At 49.4% G+C, this 19,907-nt stretch overlaps 1 pseudogene across 1 annotated transcript; it reads right to left on the bottom strand.

Moving 5' to 3' along the window:
* Nucleotides 1-677: 677 nt before the first annotated feature.
* LOC147737356 (uncharacterized) lies at nucleotides 678-19,198 on the bottom strand (annotated as a pseudogene). Its single transcript, XR_015296044.1, has 2 exons — nucleotides 19,140-19,198; nucleotides 678-3,592 (listed from the first exon to the last, which is right to left on the bottom strand). The product of XR_015296044.1 is annotated as an uncharacterized LOC147737356 (transcript).
* Nucleotides 19,199-19,907: the final 709 nt, after the last annotated feature.

The following is a 19,907-nucleotide window of genomic DNA, read 5'->3' as shown; positions in this document are numbered from 1 at the left end:
GTAGCTCTGTGACCTTCATTATTGATCCTGCACTCTTCTGAAGAGAGGCTGACATCTTTGTAGCTCTGAGAGTTGACAAAAGATCTTCACACATTTACTTCAATGACATGGCTTTTCCTGTGTGTGTTCGCTGATCAGTACTTAATATTGAATATTCATAAAACCTACATCAACATTCACTGCACTTGAAGGATTCCTGTGCGTGTTTTCTGATGCTGTTTTAGATCTGATATATATATATATATATGTATATATATCCATTGTCACATTCCTTGCACTTGAATGGTTTTCCAGTGTGTATTCGCTGATATGTTCTTAATATTGATGATTCACTAAAACTACTTCTACAGTCTCTGCAATGGTATGGTTTTTCCCCTGTGTGTGTTCTCTGATGGTGCTTTCGGTCTGATAATCGACTAAAGCTCTTCAGACATTCATTGCACTTGAATGTTTTTTCCCAGGTGTGCGTTTGCTGATGAATCCTTAATGTTGAAGATTCACTAAAACTACTTCCAGATTCACTGAACTTGAATGATTTTCCCCTGTATGCGTTCTCTGATGCTGTTTTATGTCTGATAATCGAACAAACCTCTTCATACATTCACTTCACTGGTATGGTTTTTCCCCGGTGTGTGTTTTCTGATGCTGTTTTAGGTGTGATGATTGACAAAAGCTCTTCACACATTCACTGCACTTAAATGGTTTTCCCCTGTGTGTGTTCGCTGATGAATCCTTAATGTTGAAGATTGACTAAAACTACTTTCACATTCACTCTACTTGAATGTTTTTTCCCATGTGTGTGTTCGCTGATGAATCCTTAATGTTGAAGATTCACTAAAACTACTTTCACATTCACTGCACTGGAATGGTTTTCCCCCTGTGTGTGTTCTCTGATGCCGTTTTAGGTTTGATAAATATATAAAGCTCTTCCCACATCCATTGCACTTGAATGGGTTTTCCCCAGTGTGTGTTCTCTGATGCCTTTTTAGGTCTGATAGTTGAATAAACCTCTTCTCGCATTCACTGCACTGGTATGGTTTTTCCCCGGTGTGTGTTTTCTGATGCTGTTTTAGGTGTGATGATTGACAAAAGCTCTTCACACATTCACTGCACTTAAATGGTTTTTCCCCTGTGTGTGTTCGCTGATGTTTTCTTAATGTTGACATTTCACTAAAACTACTTCCACATTCACTGCACTGGAATGGCTTTTCCCCTGTGTGTGTTCGCTGATGTTTCCTTAATGTTGAAGATTCACTAAAACTACTTTCACATTCATTGCACTTGAATGGGTTTTCCCCAGTGTGTGTTCTCTGATGCTGTTTTAGGTTTGATAATCGAATAAACCTCTTCTCACATTCACTGCACTGGTATGGTTTTTCCCCGGTGTGTGTTTTCTGATGCTGTTTTAGGTGTGATGATCGACAAAAGCTCTTCACACATTCACTGCACTTAAATGGTTTTTCCCCTGTGTGTGTTCGCTGATGAATCCTTAATGTTGAATATCGACTAAAGCTACTTTCACATTCACTGCACTTGAATGGTTTTTCCCCTGTGTGTGTTCGCTGATGATTCCTTAGTGTTGCCAAATTCCTACAACTACTTCCACATTCACTGCACTTGAATGGTTTTTCCCCTGTGTGTGTTCTCTGATGCTGTTTTAGGCTTGATAAATATATAAAGCTCTTCCCACATTCATTGCAATTGAATGGGTTTTCCCCAGTGTGTGTTCTCTGATGCCTTTTTAGGTCTGATAATAGAATAAACCTCTTCTCACATTCACTGCACTGGTGTGGTTTTTCCCCGGTGTGTGTTCGCAGATGTTTCCTTACTGTTGATAAACCACTAAACCTTCTTCCACATTCACTGCACTTGAATGGTTTTTCCCCTGTGTGTGTTCTCTGATGCTGTTTTAGGCTTGATAAATATATAAAGCTCTTCCCACATTCATTGCAATTGAATGGTTTTTCCCCAGTGTGTGTTCTCTGATGCCTTTTTAGGTCTGATAATAGAATAAACCTCTTCTCACATTCACTGCACTGGTGTGGTTTTTACCCAGTGTGTGTTTTCTGATGCTGTTTTAGGTGTGATGATTGAGAGAAGCTCTTCACACATTCACTGCACTTAAATGGTTTTTCCCCTGTATGTGTTCGCTGATGTTTTCTTAATGTTGACAAATCACTAAAACTACTTCCACATTCACTGCACTGGAATAGCTTTTCCCCTGTGTGTGCTCGCTGATGTTTCCTTAATGTTGAAGATTGACTAAAACTACTTTCACATTCATTGCAATTGAATGGTTTTTCCCCTGTGTGTGTTCGCAGATGTTTCCTTAATGTTGATGAATCACTAAAACTTCTTTCACATTCACTGCACTGGAATGGTTTTTCCCCAGTGTGTATTCGCAGATGCTGTTTTAGGTGTGATAATCGATTAAACCTCTTCACACATTCAGTGCAATTATATGTTTTTTCTCCTGTGTGTGTTCCCTGATGCCGTTTTAGGTGTGATAATTGACTAAAGCTCTTCAAACATTCACTGCACTTGAATGGTTTTTCCCCTGTGTGTGTTCGCTGATGATTCCTTAATGCTGGAGAGCAACTAAACCTACTGTCACATTCACTACAATGATATGGTTTTTCCCCTGTGTGCGTTCGTTGATGTCTTTGTAGGCCTGATAACTGGATAAAGCTCTTTATACATTCAGGGCATTTGAATCGTTTTTTCCCTGTGTGTGTTTGCTGATGGGGTTTTAATATTGATGACAAACTAAAGCTCTCACTGCATGTGTCTGAGACTTCTCTCTTGGTTAGCGTCTCTGGGTCTGGTATATACTTGTTAACATCCATTGACTGTACTTCCTGAAGGGCCAACATGACTGATAAAGCACTTGTATTATTCTTGCATTCTCTGTATGTATCGTATTTTGCACGTTCTTTCCGATTAAAGAATAAAGTGCAATGGTCACCAACTACTTCCCAATCTCAAAACGTGTGTAAGGCTTCTTCTTGGGCGATTGAGTCTTTAGACTGGATAATGGTTCGGCACGCATGCGGGTAAAGATCCAACGTCCTTCTGGTCGGTGCACACTGGGACAGTGCTCTGTATTTTAGACAGCAGAACCCCTATTTCTTTTAACCTTCAGTTGTCTGACTCCACTCCATTGCGCTTTTCAATTGTTGCTGTGGATTGGTCTGAAACAGTTTGCAATACACCTCTAGCACTGAATGTTCTCCTGGTATTATTTAAGAAAGCACAGCACTGCTGTCACCACCTCATACCAACCTCATGATCAAAGCTGTTATTGGACATGTTTACACAAGAGAAGGTTTATCAGTATTGTCTTCATTTTCTAGAGGTTATTTCTTAGTTTTGAGGCATGGAAGTACACAGCTGAGACTCGTGGAATCACTGAATTTCTTGTATCCCTTCTCCCTTCTTTCAGGATGTCTCAGTTTATGTTCGGGTTTGGCTGGCTCTGATGGCACTTATGTTTTCCTGAATACTGGAACTCAATATTTCGGACTTCGTCTTTGCAGATTTACAGTGTTATCTTCCTTATTTTGAAACATTTCGTACAATCAAAGATTGTTTTCTGCAGATGTGAAAAAAAATTTAAATAACTTAAAGGGAAACATAACGGAATGTGCAAACACAATTTTTTATTGATTGTATAAATATCTCTTGATTACCATTTTTGAAACATATGAAGGCATATTTAACCATACACAGACATTTACATAAAAGTTGCTTTGAATATGTCACATCTTAATTATTCATGAGTAAGTTGGTAAAAAAAAAAGGGCGCTCGCATAGCACTCATACACTAGTTACAGCTTTAGGTAGTGGCAAATGGTCAAGGTTTTGTAAAACAAGAACAGCTCTTTGAGTAAGAGATGGGAGATGGATCAGGAAGACTTGAGACAGAAGGGTGGACATCAGAATGTTGTGCCATGAATCAAATATTGCTGCTCGCAGAGGTGCCTGGCTTCATCCACTACACCCACAATATGCAGTCGAGCAGCAGTTTAATGATTGTATTTACTTTGTGGTTTTACTTCTCTCACATATATTTCTAAGTTTGTCGGTATTATCCACTGGGGTGGGAGTTTCCCAGCTGGACAAGGAGATTGAGCTGGGCTGGTCTGTTGTTTAGTTGTCCCACCTTTAACTTTAGAGCTTGAGATAGCATGCTAGACTGGCGGCCCACTAGTTGACAACTGTGGTGCATCAGCGTAGCAAGAGCACAGATGGTACGCCAAAGCCAAGGCTGTTAGCACCCTTTCACCCCTGGACCATGCTCCGCACCCGAAACACTCTCTTAAAAACATCTCTTAAGTCAAACTGCTCTGTCCATACATCCTACACCTCTGCTGCCCGCCACACAAGTTAGAGCCTGTTCTCAAACCTATTCACCTGCACCTCACTTGCATAGACCTGCTTTCAACATTCCATTTCCAGCACAAAACCTGCGAACAACATTTTCCAACCTCGTAATTCCCATGACTTTTCATTGGTCTCTCCTCCTACTCATGCTTTTCAACATCGCCTGTACAAACCACTGTGGCCACCTTCAATCGTACAATCCCGAGGTGCGCTCATTCTTTCCACAAGATGGAGAATGCACCAGAACAGCGCACACTGCACATAAGATAAAGATAAAGTGCCTTCTGCGACTCTCACACATGCCCGGCAATGAAACAGTCCCTGCACAGCTTTTACAAAGGGCCACATGTGTCAGGTTTCTGTGAGCGCCTCAGAACGTAGTCATCCGGCTAGATGCCATACGGACTAAACAACTACATGTCCCAGACTGCTTAGCGCCTATCTAGGGGCGGTCCTGTTCCTCTTGTCAGATATTTTGGATTCTATCGACCTGAACTCGGAGCTCTTGGAGTGAGTTGCTTCCCGTAGCAGTTACCAAGGATTTCCTTGCCCTCCGTTGGTAAGCCTTCTTGCTTCGGCTTGTGCGGAGGACGAATTGTTACCGCAATTGCCCTCCGTTGGTGAGCCTTCTTGCTTCGGCTCGTGCGGATGACGAATTGTGTTCCGTGTGGAGTGTTCTCCACGAGTGTGTCTCACTACCGCAGTTGCCCTCCGTTGGTGAGCCTTCTTGCATCGGCTCGTGCGGAGGACGATTGGTGTTCCGCGTGGAGTGTTCTCCATGAGAGTGTTTCCTTCTTGCAGTTGCCCTCCGCTGGTGAGCCTTCTTGCTTCGGCTCGTGCGGAGGACGAATTCTCGTATAGACTTAATCTTACCGCACGTGGTAAGTTTTGCTCTGTATGCTGTGCCTGCGTCTTGCGGCTCGTACACAGGAAATCAGGATCTCATATTGAATTGAAGCAGTGCCCTTCAGGACCATATTCAATACTGATTGGAGTAACACAGGTACTGTACTGTTTTATACTATCGGGTGACGTAACCCATTGTTGCTTAACTTTGTTTTACTCGGATACATTGAATCCAGGGGTCCCTCGGATGTTGCTCAAGACTCTCCTCTACGTCCCGTCATGTTCATATGTCGTGGGGTATGTACAATAGCATAGTGTTTTATTCTTGCAATACGGTTATACAAGGGCACAGAATAAGAAAGGTATTCATTGTGTATTACAGGGAGGACGTAGCACCGTTCATATCCTTCCAGGGCTCTGATGCTGGTGAAGAGTTGTATCTTCTATTACACCGTTCCTTTAGTTTCTTTACAGGTAGATGGGTACATCTTATGTTAATGGGTTGCTGATTGAAACAGGAGTGAGAGTATCTGGTACCAACGTTTTCTTTGTCTTGTGTTTTCCAGATCTCCCTCTCCGCTGTTCCCTTCCTTCCCGCCTTTCTTTTTGCCCTCACCTGATCCTTCCTTAACCCACGACTATTTCAGCAATCTGGGTTTGGTTAGATCTGGAGGTGGCCTTGTTATAACATCACACTGATCCCGAGGATTGAGAAGTTAAGCTCAGCATTGCTTTTCAAATACTCACAAAATGCCACAGGCACAGCTCAATAATGTAAAATAAAAGTATTTCACAGTGTGAACTGCACCGCCAAATGATCCATAGCATGCAGCATGCCACCAAGGTTCTTTACTTTCGCAAATGCGTTCGCAGCTGCAAAGTTTGTTGTCACCAAAGTGTTCTTTCTTTGAAAAAGGTGCTTTTCCTCTATGAAATATAGAGCAGGGGCAGGCCCAGATCAGTCAGAAGTAAAACATTTATAGCTCAGTAGTATTCTGAGATAAAGAACTGGGTAGTAGGACAATGGCTTCCAATAACACGGCACTGAGCACCTCATTTAAGCCAATCTTTTTTTTTATTTTTTTTATTTGTTTATCATGCAAAAATAACAGCACATTGCAATGTACGAGGAGCCCTTCGCCTACAACCCATCACGGGCCGGCAGTGGTCTGCCTCGTCACAATCATGACACTTACATCTAGCAAGCAGCAGGACCTATAGATCAAGGTTTAGGTCTCAGTAGCAATACGGATCAAGCAGGGCAACCCCCGCCCGCTAGTCCTGTCTGCGTTACAGTGTGCATTGCGTGTATACAAACAAAACTGTACATTTTTATCATTTTCTCCCAACCAAAACCCCATCCCATGAACCCCCCCACCCCACAACTGGTCCCATGTTTGTGCTTCTCGTGTTTGGTAGTGCGCGTCCCGGTGACGGGCTATGGCTCGCGCCACGCGTTACCTCCCAGCACCCTAGAGGGTGCCTCCCAGTGTCTCGCATAGGTAGGGGTGTGATAGCGTCTCCCACCCATTGACATACTATAGTGTAGTGCGCAGCTCTATCCGGGCTCTATGTGTGGGTCACTGTCTTGGTCTTCCCCCTCCCCCTCAGTGGATGCATCCTCGTCTATTCTGGAGGTGAGGTAAGTCTGGTATAGCCCCCAGAAGTTTTTGGGGCGGCTACGGGCGGGAGGAGCTCGCTGTATGCGTCTGCCTGAGTGTTGCAGTATTTCATGTCGCTAGACCACCTCTTCAGTGTAGGAAGGGGCCCCCTCATCCAGCACAGTGCCACTACTCTTTTCGCAAGGAGCATGCCCATGCTCACCAGCTTCCTCACCGTGACGGGTATCTCCTTTGTGTATCCCATCAGCGCGAGGGCCGGGTTTAGTGTCAAGTCCAACTCCACTATATTGCTAAGCTCTGCAAAAACGCAGGCCTAGAACTTCTGAACTCCTGGGCACCACCAGGCTAAATGCAGGAAGTCCGCCACTGGAGCACGACATCTCTCACAGCGTGGCGTGTCCCGTAGGCCGTACCTGTGCAATCGCTCCGGCGTGTGGTACACCCGCTGCAAGAATTTAAAGTGGATCAAGCGGTGCCGCCCGTTCAGGGAAATGCGCCTGGAGGCCGCGCAGCAGTACCCCCACATGCCGTCGTCAATTGGAGTCTCTAGATCAGTCTGCCAGGCTAGTCGCGCTCTAGTGTAGTGTAGTGCAGTGTGCTCATGACCTATCCTATAAAGTCTAGAAATCAGTTTCTTCGGGTTCTCAGTATCTATGATGTATACCAGTTCCGGGACTTCAGGGGGTTCTTCCAGGTCGGGGCCCAATAGCTCCAGCAGCGCGCTTCTCGCCCTATGATACTGGAAGCGTTGAAGCACTGAGGCACGCTTCCCCCCGTGCGCGAGCTGTTCCCACGTCTTCACCTTCCCTTGCACAAAGAGGTCACCCAAGGTGCGTGCGCCTAATTCGTTGAGGGCCTTGTACACACCAGGCTCCGCCAATGTTGGGAGCCATAGCGCCCATTGTATCGGCATGTTGGATGCGTACATCAGTACTTTGTCCTGCCGCTGCAATATAGAATGCCAGGCATGGTTAGTGGACAGGAGAGAGTCCAGTACTCCCACCCTGCGGTCCTTGGGTCCGCAGATGGTCGCTGGAAGTGGGGTGGGATCCGCGAACAGTCGTTCCAGGATCACATGCGGGATGTCCCGGTCTCCATGAATCCAGGTGTGGAGATGGGAGGCCTGCGCAATCCTGTAGTAGCGCTCCAGGTCTGGAGCAGCCAGACCTCCCTGCTCGTATGGCAATTGTAACACCTTCCATTGCACTCTAGGTTGCTTTCCGGCCCACGCCAGTCTCACTAGTAATTTGTTCATGGTCGCGAAGAAAGCCTTCGAAAGGACCATCGGGAGGTTATTGAAGAGAAACAGAAATCTCGGGAGGATTACCATTTTCATCATAGCTATTCTGCCCATCAGCGGAAGCTTGATCCAAAGCTCCACGTCGTCCACAAGTTTACTGTAGGCAACCCCGTAGTTCTCCCTTATCATCACATCAGGATCTGTATGGAGCATGATGCCCAAATATCTCACCGGTTCTGTGGACCATTGGAGCGGGTAATCCATCTCAAAAGGCTCGGTGATAGGGGTCAGCGGGAAGGCCACTGATTTTGGCCAGTTGACCTTTAGTCCCGAGAGTGCGCCAAACCTCACCACCTCCCTCAAGACCGAGGACAAGTTATTGGCTGGGTCTCTGATGTACAACAGAGTGTCGTCCGCGTACGTGGATATGCCAATCTTGTAAGTAGGGTAGCTGATGGCTTCATAAGAGTGGTATTCCCGCATTGCGCACGCCAGTGGTTCCGCCACCAGTGCATATAGTAGCGGGGAGAGGGGGCACCCCTGTCTCGTGCCTCTGCTAATGGCGATCGGCTCCGAGACCGCGTCCCCCAGCCTGATCCTCGCCGTAGGCATATGGTAGAGCGCGCCCAGGAGTTGGAGGAATAGCTCCCCCAGTCCCAGCTTCTTCAGCACCCTACGCATGAAGGGCCACTCCACAGAGTCAAAGGCCTTCTCCATATCGAGGAAGACCGCCATGGCTTTAGTATCATGCCTAGTGTGCTGCATGGCTCCCATGACAGTGCGGATGTTGTAAGTGAGGTTCCTAGCTGGGATAAACCCTGCCTGTTCCGGGGCTACCAACTCCGGTGCTACCAGTGCCAGTCTGGTCGCCAGGACCTTAGCATAAAGCTTAGCGTCCACATTCAGAAGGGAAAGGGGGCGGTACGAACCTGGAAGATCAGGAGGCTTGCCCGGCTTCAAGATTGTGACGATGAGCGCCTCTCTCATCGAGGGCGGCATAGCGCCGTACTCGCATATCTCGTCAAAGAGAGTGGAGAGGTAAGGCAACAGCTTGTCCTTGTATGCCTTATAGAATGCCACCGTCAGTCCGTCAATCCCGGGCGCACTTTCGGACCTCATGGTGTCTAGCGCATCCGATATCTCCTCACGGAGTATAGGGGACATCAGGAATTCCCTCTGCCAGTTCTCGAGGAACGGCATCTTAATGTAGTCTAGATAGTTATCAATTTGGTCTTCCACCCCAGTGATCTTGGTAGTATACAGGTCCTCATAGAATCTCCGAAATTCCGCTAGAATGTCATCCTCCGTATTGACTCTCTCCCCCCCCGGGGTTTGCAGTTCCGGGATTGTCTGCCTGCGCCTAGTGCCCTTCATTATCCTAGCCAGCAGTGCTCCAGGCCGTTCTCCTTCTCCATAAGAGCGCGCTGTCGCGTACTTACCTAGATGTCTAACCTCTCTATCCGCCTCCTCCTGAAACTCTTTCAGTAGGCCCTGCAAGGACTCATTCCCGAGTGGCGTCGGGTCCAGTAGCTGGCGGCGTTCACAGTCCGCGATCTGCCCCTCAAGATACTTAAGCCTGTTCCTAATCGCTTTGAGGACACTGGAGTGTTTTGCCATGACTACCCCCCTGACGTATACTTTGAATGCCGCCCAGACTGTACCAAAACTGTCCACTGAGCCTACGTTAGTGGCAAAATAGGTATCTATGTCCTCCCCCAGGTCAGCCCTAAACGCCTCATCTAGTAGTGAGTATGGCGGGAAGCGCCACGTGAACGGAGGGATCCTCTGCTTGGGAGTGGTCAGTACTAGAACTACTGGGGAGTGGTCCGACAGGGTGCGGGGGAGCACCCTGCAGCCCCTAACCATGGGGAGCAGCGTGTGTGTGGATAGCCAGTAATCTATCCTGGTATGGATGTCATGGTACGCAGAGTAGTGTGTGTATCCCCCCTTGTCTTTGTGCCTATCTCTCCAAACGTCTACCAGCCCTAGACGCAACATTTCAGCCTGCATCTGCAGAGCGGCCGCCGCCGGGCGCCGGGGGGGGGCCCGCCGACCTATCCATCTCTGCATTAAATGTGAAGTTGAAGTCCCCCCCCCCAAAGCATTCTATCAGCGGGGCATGCAGCGCAGTGGTCCGCCACTGCCGCATAGAAGTCAGGGGAGTCGTAGTTCGGGCCATAGATATTCATGATTAGTATGTCGTGTCCCTTACCTACGCACCTGCTCAACACAAACCTTCCCTCCGGGTCTGCTTTCAGTAGTGTGAGAGACAACTTGGATTTCGGGTTGACCCACGTAAGGACCCCCCTTGCGTGTGTGGTGAAGCCCGCGTAAGTGGCGTTGCCCTGGAGCCCCCTGTGCGCGAGCATCTTGCTGGTGTCGGGCAAGTGAGTTTCCTGCAAAAGCGCCAGGTCTATGTGGTGTCGGAGTAGGTACTGCAGCACCTTGCGGAGTTTTCGGTAATCATTTAGCCCCCTAACGTTCCATGTAACAGCCTTGAGAGTCTCTGTGTTACTCAGTAAGTCATCATGCGAAGCATCAACCATTGTCCCTAAAGAAGCATATCAGTGTCAAAGCCCTACCATACTTCACCCCCCTCCGTCCACAGCATCCGCCTACGCCCTCCGAGGTGCACAACATTTCAGAGCACAGTTTGGACCCCCCCCCGAACAGTTCTGAACCCATAACCCCCATCTCCCCCCCCACCCACAGTCAACCAACCCCAACCTGGTGTGACCGAGTCCTCCAACTCTCGCTTCCCCCCGCCTCCCACAGTCACCCAACCCCCAACCTGGTGTGACCGAAGTTCCAGTGCCCCTCCCCCCACCCACACTCCAGCCCATGCAACAATTCCCCATACCAGCTCGATCCGAGCCGTAACCGCAGTATGCGCTGGGGCAGAGGTAGCCTGTGTAGTCCTTTTGTCGTCCTCTTCCCTACTAGGACTATCAAACAGTGTCCTTCCGCTTGTCCCTCCGCCAGCGCCACGTTAACAAGTTTCAGCAGTGTCTTCGAAGCTCCACATTTCACCAATTTGTGCGAGTTTTCACCCCTCCTCCCCCCCACACCCAGATTCTCCAGTACCCTCCTGTGTCTCGCATTTGGGAGCCAAGTCCTGCCTAGGGCAGTTCCGGTAGTACAAGCGCAACCCCCCGGAGGTCCCAGTACAAAACACACAAATCTCACCCACAGTTCAACGTGTAGTAGTCCAGGGCCTGCGGCAGTGCGCTCCGAGCGGCTATCTCCCTTCAGTCCAACGAGGGGAATCGGGGGTGCTGAAGCAACCGGTGAAAGTCATTGCACTGCATGCCGCCCTCTGTTCCTCAGTCTTGTTCCTCGAGGTCCCCATTACTGTTCCGCTCCGCCGTGTGTGGACTCGGACTCCCCCGGGTGTCTTTCATCCAAACCTTCAAGGATTTTTGCAGTTCTTTGGGATCCGTGAAGAAATGCGAGTGCCCCTGCCTGTTGATGCGTAGTCTCGCGGGGTAGAGCATGGCGTAGTCCAGGCCCAGGTCTCTGAGTTGCTGTTTGTATGGAACAAATCTCCGTCTCTCCTCCTGGACCTTCGAAGTGAAGTCAGGGTATAGCGATATGTCCATTCCTTCGTACTGTAGTTTGCCCTTTTCACGGGCCGCTCTGAGGGCAGCGTCTCTATCCCTGTAATTTAACAATTTCGCTATAATCGGCCTCGGGTTGGCGCCCGGGGGAGGCCTCGGGCCGAGGGTGCGATGGGCGCGTTCCACTATAAACATTGGCGAGAAGGTGTCGTCCCCTAGCAACGTCTTCAGGAGTTTTTCAATAAACAGTTCCATTTTGCCCGTTTGGGTCGACTCGGCCACACCCGTGACGCGGATGTTGGAGCGCCGGGAACGCGCCTCCAAGTCCTCCGACTTCTCCTGGATGACCTGAAGTAATCTACCAAATTGTTTACGGTCAGAGTCCCACTCGGTCTGCGCCTCCTCCGCCTCAGTGAGTCGGCGCTCTGCCATGTCCAGCCTCTCCGCGTGCTTGTCCACTCTTTCTGTCATCCGGTCCATCCGATATGCCAGCGCATCAATCTTGCTTCCAATGGCCGACATACCCTCCTGCAGCCCCTTCTCCATAGTGGTAAGCATCTCTTTTATCTCGGCGCACAGTGAGGGACTCTGGTCACTAGCCGCGTTCGGAGACTGGGCTGCCGGTTGTTCTGGTTCCTTCCGCCTACGCTGCTCGAATGTCAGCTTCGTTTGCGTCCGGTCTCCCTTGACCATCGTGAAGTTTTTGGGGAGGCAGTGGCCCTCTCTGACGGGGGCCTCACTGTATGCCAGAGCTCCGTGCATGCACCCTCGATGGCAGTGAGTGGCTTCAGTGGTGCTGTAGGCAGGGCTGCGTAAGGAGTGCGGCCTGCTGGGGCCCGGTGCTGCCACTGACGCTCGTGGATGTCCTCAGGTATGGCCGGTAGGTCGCCCTCCAGTACCTCCAGTATGGCCCAGGGCAGCAGCAGAAGTCCGTTCTCGCGGGGGGAGTCCCCAGCTCTCTGGAGGCTGCTCGCTCCCTCAACAAGCCCAGCTCAATTCAGGTGTGGGGATGGAAGTCTGTCTGGGGCCCAGGCCAATCCTATCTCTGGGGTGCACTGTGGTCACCACGTGGTCCGCAACCGGCCCTGCAGGCGCACCGGTGCCTCCCTCGTCGCTCCCACCGGCTCACGGGTGTGAGTCAGCACCTCCGGTGCGTGGTTCCAGGGCGTGGGGCTTTCGGTGGGCCAGCCTCCGGTGAGCGTCGTCCGACCCCCAGCCGTCCGCTCGCCTCTGCCGCACGTCGGGTGACGTCGCTCGGCCTCGCCAGTTAGGAAAGGCCGGGGATTCGGGCCTGGTCCGGCGTCAGTAGGGTAGTCTGGCAAAGTAGGGCTTCCCTAGCCCAAATTCCGCCCAAATTGCAGCCGGAGGTCCGTTAGGGATAGTGGGGACGACGTCCGCTGAATATTGGTGTGTGGCACTGCTTTTAGAGGATCTATGCCGGATAGGTGTCGGCGCTGGCTCGGAGCTCCGCTCTTACGCGTCCGCCATTGACGCCGGCTAGCTCCGCCCCCCCATTTAAGCCAATCTTTAATGATTGTTTGAAGAACAGGGCAACAGGAAGGTGTATTAAATGCCGACCATTAACCCTTCACCAGCTGCACACGGGGACGGCATTGGCTAGATGGAACACCGTGCTCACGCAACCGCTCAAGTCATGCATACGGGCGCTAAAACATGTTAGCGAAGTGTCCTGGAATCCTTGATTCAATTCACATAATTTAACTACACACATTACAGTTAACTCTCCCCCCTCCGTATCAAGTGCATGTTTCCTGATTCAACACCAGAGTGCCTGTGCTGTAAACTGGCTGGCGCTGGCTTCTAACATATGGTGTGGGAGTGACCACCACAACAGGTGTCACAGCTTGAGGTTACAGCCACCATAGAGGAACTCGCAGACCATATACTGTCACCAAATCCTGAATCCTGCCTGCTCGGCCTTTGCCCTAAAGCAAAGGGGAGCAAACACTTACACTGGTTCATAGACCTTGGATACGTACTTTACAAGTGACAAAAGCAATGTTTTGGAAAGTGGCCTCTGTGCCGGACACTAAGAGGTGGCTGCATACTTCCCTGTACTGTGCACGAGCAGAGCCCAACACACTACACATGCTACTCTCTAGAGGAGTGGGGCGAATGGGTGGGGGGGTGGGAAGGTAGGATCTGCTATCATGGTTTCCCCCACTCTTTGCTGGTGTCATACAGTTTTTCTGACTAGTCTGCGTCAGATCCTGCTAATCAGGACCCCACTCACTGTGCTTCCTTCCTAAATTGGCTATGGTGAGCACCTTGGTACATTCCTTATTGGCTGCTGATGTACTCTAGTAAGTCCCTAGTATATGGTACTAGGTACCTAGGGCCTAGGTACTCCAGGGGACCCCCATGGGCTGCAGCATGTGTTATGCCACCCATGAGCTGCCACTCCGTTAGCTGCCATCATTAGATCATATGGTTTTGAAACCGTGTCCTACGCCGACGACACTCAGTTACTTGTCACCTGTGACTCCGATCTCGTCGGCACCCGGCTTCGCTTTAGGAGTTGTATGACCCGAATAAATGAACGGATGAGCGCCAACAAGTTACAACTGAACAGCAACAAGTCCGAGATCATCTTGTTTGGAAGAGCTGAGGAGGTCTGGTCGTCTGACTGGTGGCCTGCGGAATTAGGATTGGGCCCCCCTCCCAAACCATCTGTCAGAAACCTCGGCATTACCATAGACGCCCCCTTGTCCATGAAGCCCCACATAGATCAGGTTCTTGGGGTCTGCTACGGCATCATGTGCATTCTCCGTAAGATTTTTAAGTGGCTCCCTATTGAGGCTAGGAAACCACTGGTACAGGGCCTTATCGTTAGCCGTTTGGACTACGGAAATGCCCTGTTCACTGCCGTAAATGCCAATCTGCTTTCCAAGCTTCAGATTCTTCAGAACCCGGCAGCTAGGCTTGTCCTCAATCTCCCCAGTAGATCCTCATCCATCTCGAACCTACCGACTCTTCCTTGTCTCCCAATCTGCCAGAGATGTCACTTTAAAATCCTAAGCCTGGTCCATAAGACAATGCATGACGCCAGCCCTAACTACCTAAAAAACAAGCTCCTTAGGTACATCCCTGGTAGATCTCTAAGGTCCAGCTCCAAATTCCTCCTTGCTCAGCCCCGTTTTCGGACTCTGCGCAACGGGGGCCGTTCCTTTTCCTATCTGGCCCCAATGTGGTGGAACAAACTACCGGTCCATATCTCTTCCATAACCGATCATAAATGTTTCCGTAAAAATCTTAAAACCTGGCTTTTCCCCCCTCCCACCAACTAGCCGCAATGCACCGTCCCTGTCCTCCATTCTTTAGCTGCTAGCGCCTTGAGACCTTACGGTGAACTGTGCGCTTTATAAGAATGTATGACTATGACTATGAGGTACCCTCCAAACTCTGACCACAGGCCTGCCATTGTAGCCTTTGTGAGTTGGTGCATGCACCTCTCACGAAAGATATGTCTCCTTATATCTAACATCCCTGCACTTGAAACCTATAAGTCACCCCTTTAGCAGGCCTTTCAGGCCCAAAGGCTGGGTGATTGGTTCCGAATGTGAGGGTGGCCCTGCATGAGCAAACAACCCATACAAACCCCGAAGTCCATTCTCCAGGCATTGTACGTAAATCAGCCTTTATGAGGCAGCAAGACTATCTCTAAACTGGCTGGAACGAACCTGGGCATATTTGGTATCAGACGTGTTGGAATCATACCCCAACACTGTATTTGGTGTTGGAGGTATGATTCCATCCACGGTAGGGCTCCTCCGGGAAGCATACCACGCTCCTGGGACCGATCCTACAGAGCCTGAAAGCAACTTAGGCATGCTGCCTACAACAGACACTATTTTGCCCTCCTGCTGCTGGGCCAAGCCCGAGAAGGGGAAGGTAGGACAATAGGCTTCCTGTCATAGGGAGGTGTTTCCATCTCCCAGACAAGATTTAGTGTATTAGGCAGGAGTGGAGGCGCTTGCCAGTGCCTCATAGTCTGCTGGAAGGACAGATTTGGTGCCCTCCTTGCATACTCCACTTCAAACCAGCTCAGGGAGCTGTTGGCTGCCGCTTTGAACCACATGAACTCATCACTGATCCTGGGCTCCTACAGACTCCAACAGGTTCAGTGACATACGACACAGAATTGTGAGAAAAATTTAATTTTTTAGCTAAATTTGAGATTTGCAGGGGATTCTGGGTAAGATAACATTGGGGGACCCATGCAAACCACACCTCCCTGGTCTCCACCCGGTGTTTCCATAGATGGCTGCTGAGCCCGGGACCAAAAACTCCTTTGCAAAAATAGGTTGTTTTGTGATTGATTGGGAGCACCTGCGTTTTTGGTCCTGGCTCGCATGCCATCAACGGAAACTTACAAAACATAGATATTTCTGAAAACTAGACACCGGGTGGAGTCCAGGGATGTGTGGCTTGCATGGATCTCCCAAAGTTTTCTTATCCAGAATCCCCTGCAAAGCTCAAATTTAGCTAAAAGGTCACATTTTCCTCACATTTCTGTGTGCCAAGTTTGTGAGATCGCTGCGCCGGCACACATTTCTAACCATCCAGCGTTCCCCTCGATCTCCCGATAAAAATGATGCCTCACTTGTGTGGGTGCCCAAAGCAGAGTCAGCCTAATACAATTGAGATATCATTTTTTTTATCAGGAAACCGAGGAGTACGCTGGTTGGTGGGAAATATGTGCCGGCACGATGAGGCCACAACTTTTCCACTCAGAAATGTGAGGAAAGTGTGACTTTTAGCTAAATTAAAGGTTTGCAGGAGCTTCTGGGTAGTAAAACGCTGGAGGTTTCACACAACCTACACCACCAGCCAAGCGCCATCCATGCATACCACCAGCCAAGTACCATCCATGCACACCACCAGCCAAGCGCCATCCATGCATACCACCAGCCAAGCACCATCCATGCACACCACCAGCCAAGCACCATCCAAGCACACCACCAGCCAAGCACCATCCATGCACATCACCAGCCAAGAACCATCCATACACACCAGCAGCCAAGCACCATCCATACACACCACCAGCCAAGCACCATCCATACACACCACTGGCCAAGCGCCATCCATGCACACCACCAGCCAAGCACCATCCATGCACACCAGCAGCCAAGCGCCATCCATGCACACCACCAGCCAAGCACCATCCATGCACACCACCAGCCAAGAACCATCCATGCACACCACCAGCCAAGCACCATCCATGCACACCACCAGCCAAGCACCATCCATGCATACCACCAGCCAAGCGCCATCCATGCACACCGCCAACCAAGCGCCATCCATGCACACCACCAACCAAGCAGCATCCATACACACCACCAGCCAAGAACCATCCATGCACACCACCAGCCAAGCAGCATCCATGCACACCACCAGCCAAGCGCCATCCATGCATACCACCAGCCGTGCGCCATCCATGCACACCACCAACCAAGCACCATCCATACACACCACCAGCCAAGAACCATCCATGCACACCACCAGCCAAGCACCATCCATGCACACCACCAGCCAAGCGCCATCCATGCATACCACTAGTCAAGCGCCATGCATACACACCACCAACCAAGCACCATCCATGCACATCACCACCCAAGAACCATCCATGTACCGCCAGCAACACAACATCCAGCAGCAAAGTGAAAGTCCACATACAAATCGCAAGACATGGCCCAGCCATGCAGACCGATAGCCAAGCGACAGTACACGCACACTGCCAGCCAAGCACTAGTCCACACACACTGCCACCTAAGCGCAGGCCACACACTTTACCAGCAAAATGCAGGTTCACACACAGTCAGCCAAATGCCAGTAAAAACGGACCATCATCCGCACTCCAGTTCACACACACAGAAGCTACTGTCTAAAGGTTTTCAGCAGATTAGCCAACAAATATTGCTGATCTGCCCCTAAGAGGGTGGTGGGGGGGAGGGCAGAAGCAGCAAAAATGTGTTCACAAAAAAGGGACCAACCCTGCCTAAGCCCATAAACATTTCTCTGGTTCATAGTGGGCTTTCTGCTCTCCAGGGAGCAGATCAGGGGCTATTGCCCCTTTGGGGGAGGGGGTATTTGCATCGCAGCCATCTTTTATTAAAAAAAATCCTGGTGTCTAATAGGCTTACTGCCTCTGGGGAGAAATCGAGGGCAATTACCCGCATCTGCCCCCTCAAGGCAGGCAGAAAGACTGTCCGATTTTTTTGTTTGGAGGTGGGGTCATTGGCACACATATTGAAAACAAGAAATCCCTGGGGCCTAGTGGGCTTTCTGCCACTCTGGGGGCAGATCGGGGGCTAGTACCCTCAATTGAACCTGAGGAGGGGCAGAAAGACTTCTATTTTTATAATTGTGAATGGGGGCATGGCTTTGCCCATTGTGGGTAGCTCCAATCCCTTTTTTTAATAATCCCTGGTGTCTAGTGGACTCACCCCCCCCCCCTTCCCCACGGAGGGGCAGATCAGTGGTAATAACCCCTTTCTGCCCCGGGGAGAGACAGAAAGACTGTCCCTTTTGTTTTGGGGTATAGAGATATTAGCATGCCCATTCTGGGAAGCCCCCACTTCTCTTTCAGAGAGGAAAAAATATCCCTGGCATCTAGTGGGCTTTCTGCCACCCTGGGGGGCTGATCGTAGGTAATAACCCTTATCTACCTCCCAGGGGGGCTGTCCCTGTTGTGTTTGGGGTGGGGGCATAGACATGCCCATTGTGGGCAGCCCCCACCTATCCATTATTAAAAAATAAAAAATGTTTAATTCCTGGTGCCTAGTGGCCTTTCTGTCCCCCAGGGTGAGGGGAGCAGAAAGACTGATCCTTTTTCGACAGCTGGGGGCAGTATAATGCCCATTTAGGGCAGCCCCTACCACTAAGTTAAATAAAAAGCCATCCTGTGGCGATCCCCAAGCAGAGATCCACTAGATTCTCCCCTTTCCAATGATACCTCTCCTGCCTGCCTACGTGCTCTGCGGACTAGGATAGCCCCAGGAGCATGTAGGCAGTGAAAGTGAAATGAACCTATCAGCTTATTTCACTTTCACTGTAGTGGCGTCAGCACGCCATGCACGCTGCTCGTCGGTACACAGAAAGAAAAGTGCCTCGGCAGCTGGGTAAGCTCATCACCAGCTCCCAAGAAAAAAAGGAAATTCCTCTGCTGTTTGCAGCAGAGGGATTCCAAAATAGTGGGCCTTGGACGTAACGGTTACATTTGGCACCGGAGCGCCACAACCTTGGACGTTACCAGTACGTCCAAAGAATGGAAGGGGTTAGTAGATCTTACTCTCACGGTGATGTAACTGGCAATGCTTCCCAACCAGGATGTTTTCTACATATGCCACATATATTATGTCATTGATGTTCCCTGCAACCTGTATCGCTCAAAGAGTTTGCTCTTGTTGATGTTTTACAAGAATAAAAAATGCAATCAAATATTTATGAGATAATGAGATACAAACGTACCTCCACCCTGCACATCCTAGGACTAGACTGCTGGAAAGAGATCGGTGGGATGGTTTGGAGGTGAGCAAAACACTGAAACAGGGCCTGAAAGAGCAAAGTCAAAAAAATTGTTAGGAGAAGATAGATGGAAATTAGAAATGACAAAAGGGACAAGCAAGAGAAGGAAATAAACTCACTAGCCCTGTAATTTTTTACAGAGCATAAAAATAAGTAAAAAATGTTTTAAAAGTTTGAATAACACTGAAAAAAACACAATTTAGAAACTGAAAACAGAAAAGCCAATGAATCTTGTTTTCAATGCTCCTTTTTAGAGAAGAAGACTTGTTGCATGCATGGGAGGATTAAATATGAGATCTAGTGTGTCATGACGGTGCACCAGGTGTGGTTTTCTGTAGCCAGGCATTCCAATGGGCTCTGGGAAGAGCAGTCTTTTTATAACTGCATTTAACGTGGATGCTGACAAAGCTAGGAATGAAATGCATAATAGTTGAGACTTTCTGAATCTTTAAACTTAGGAAAATCTAAATTCTGAGCATGCACACAACACATAATGTGAAGTGTGCATTTGGATGAGAACAAACAGATGGCAGACTAGAAAAGAAGTGGAGAAGAGCTGAAGGGAAAGGGAGGGAAAGAAGCCCAATGGTTGTGGCACTCTTTCTGTTAACCTTAGAACCCCTCACATTCAGCATATGCTCCTCAGAAGACATTTGGGAAACTGAAATCATAGCCGGAGACCTGAAAATTAGGCTGTATGCAGACAACATG

Source organism: Lissotriton vulgaris, chromosome 1_1, assembly GCF_964263255.1.
Source record: "Lissotriton vulgaris chromosome 1_1, aLisVul1.2, whole genome shotgun sequence".
NCBI lineage: Eukaryota > Metazoa > Chordata > Amphibia > Caudata > Salamandridae > Lissotriton > Lissotriton vulgaris.
This window is presented reverse-complemented; position numbering and strand designations above follow the sequence as displayed.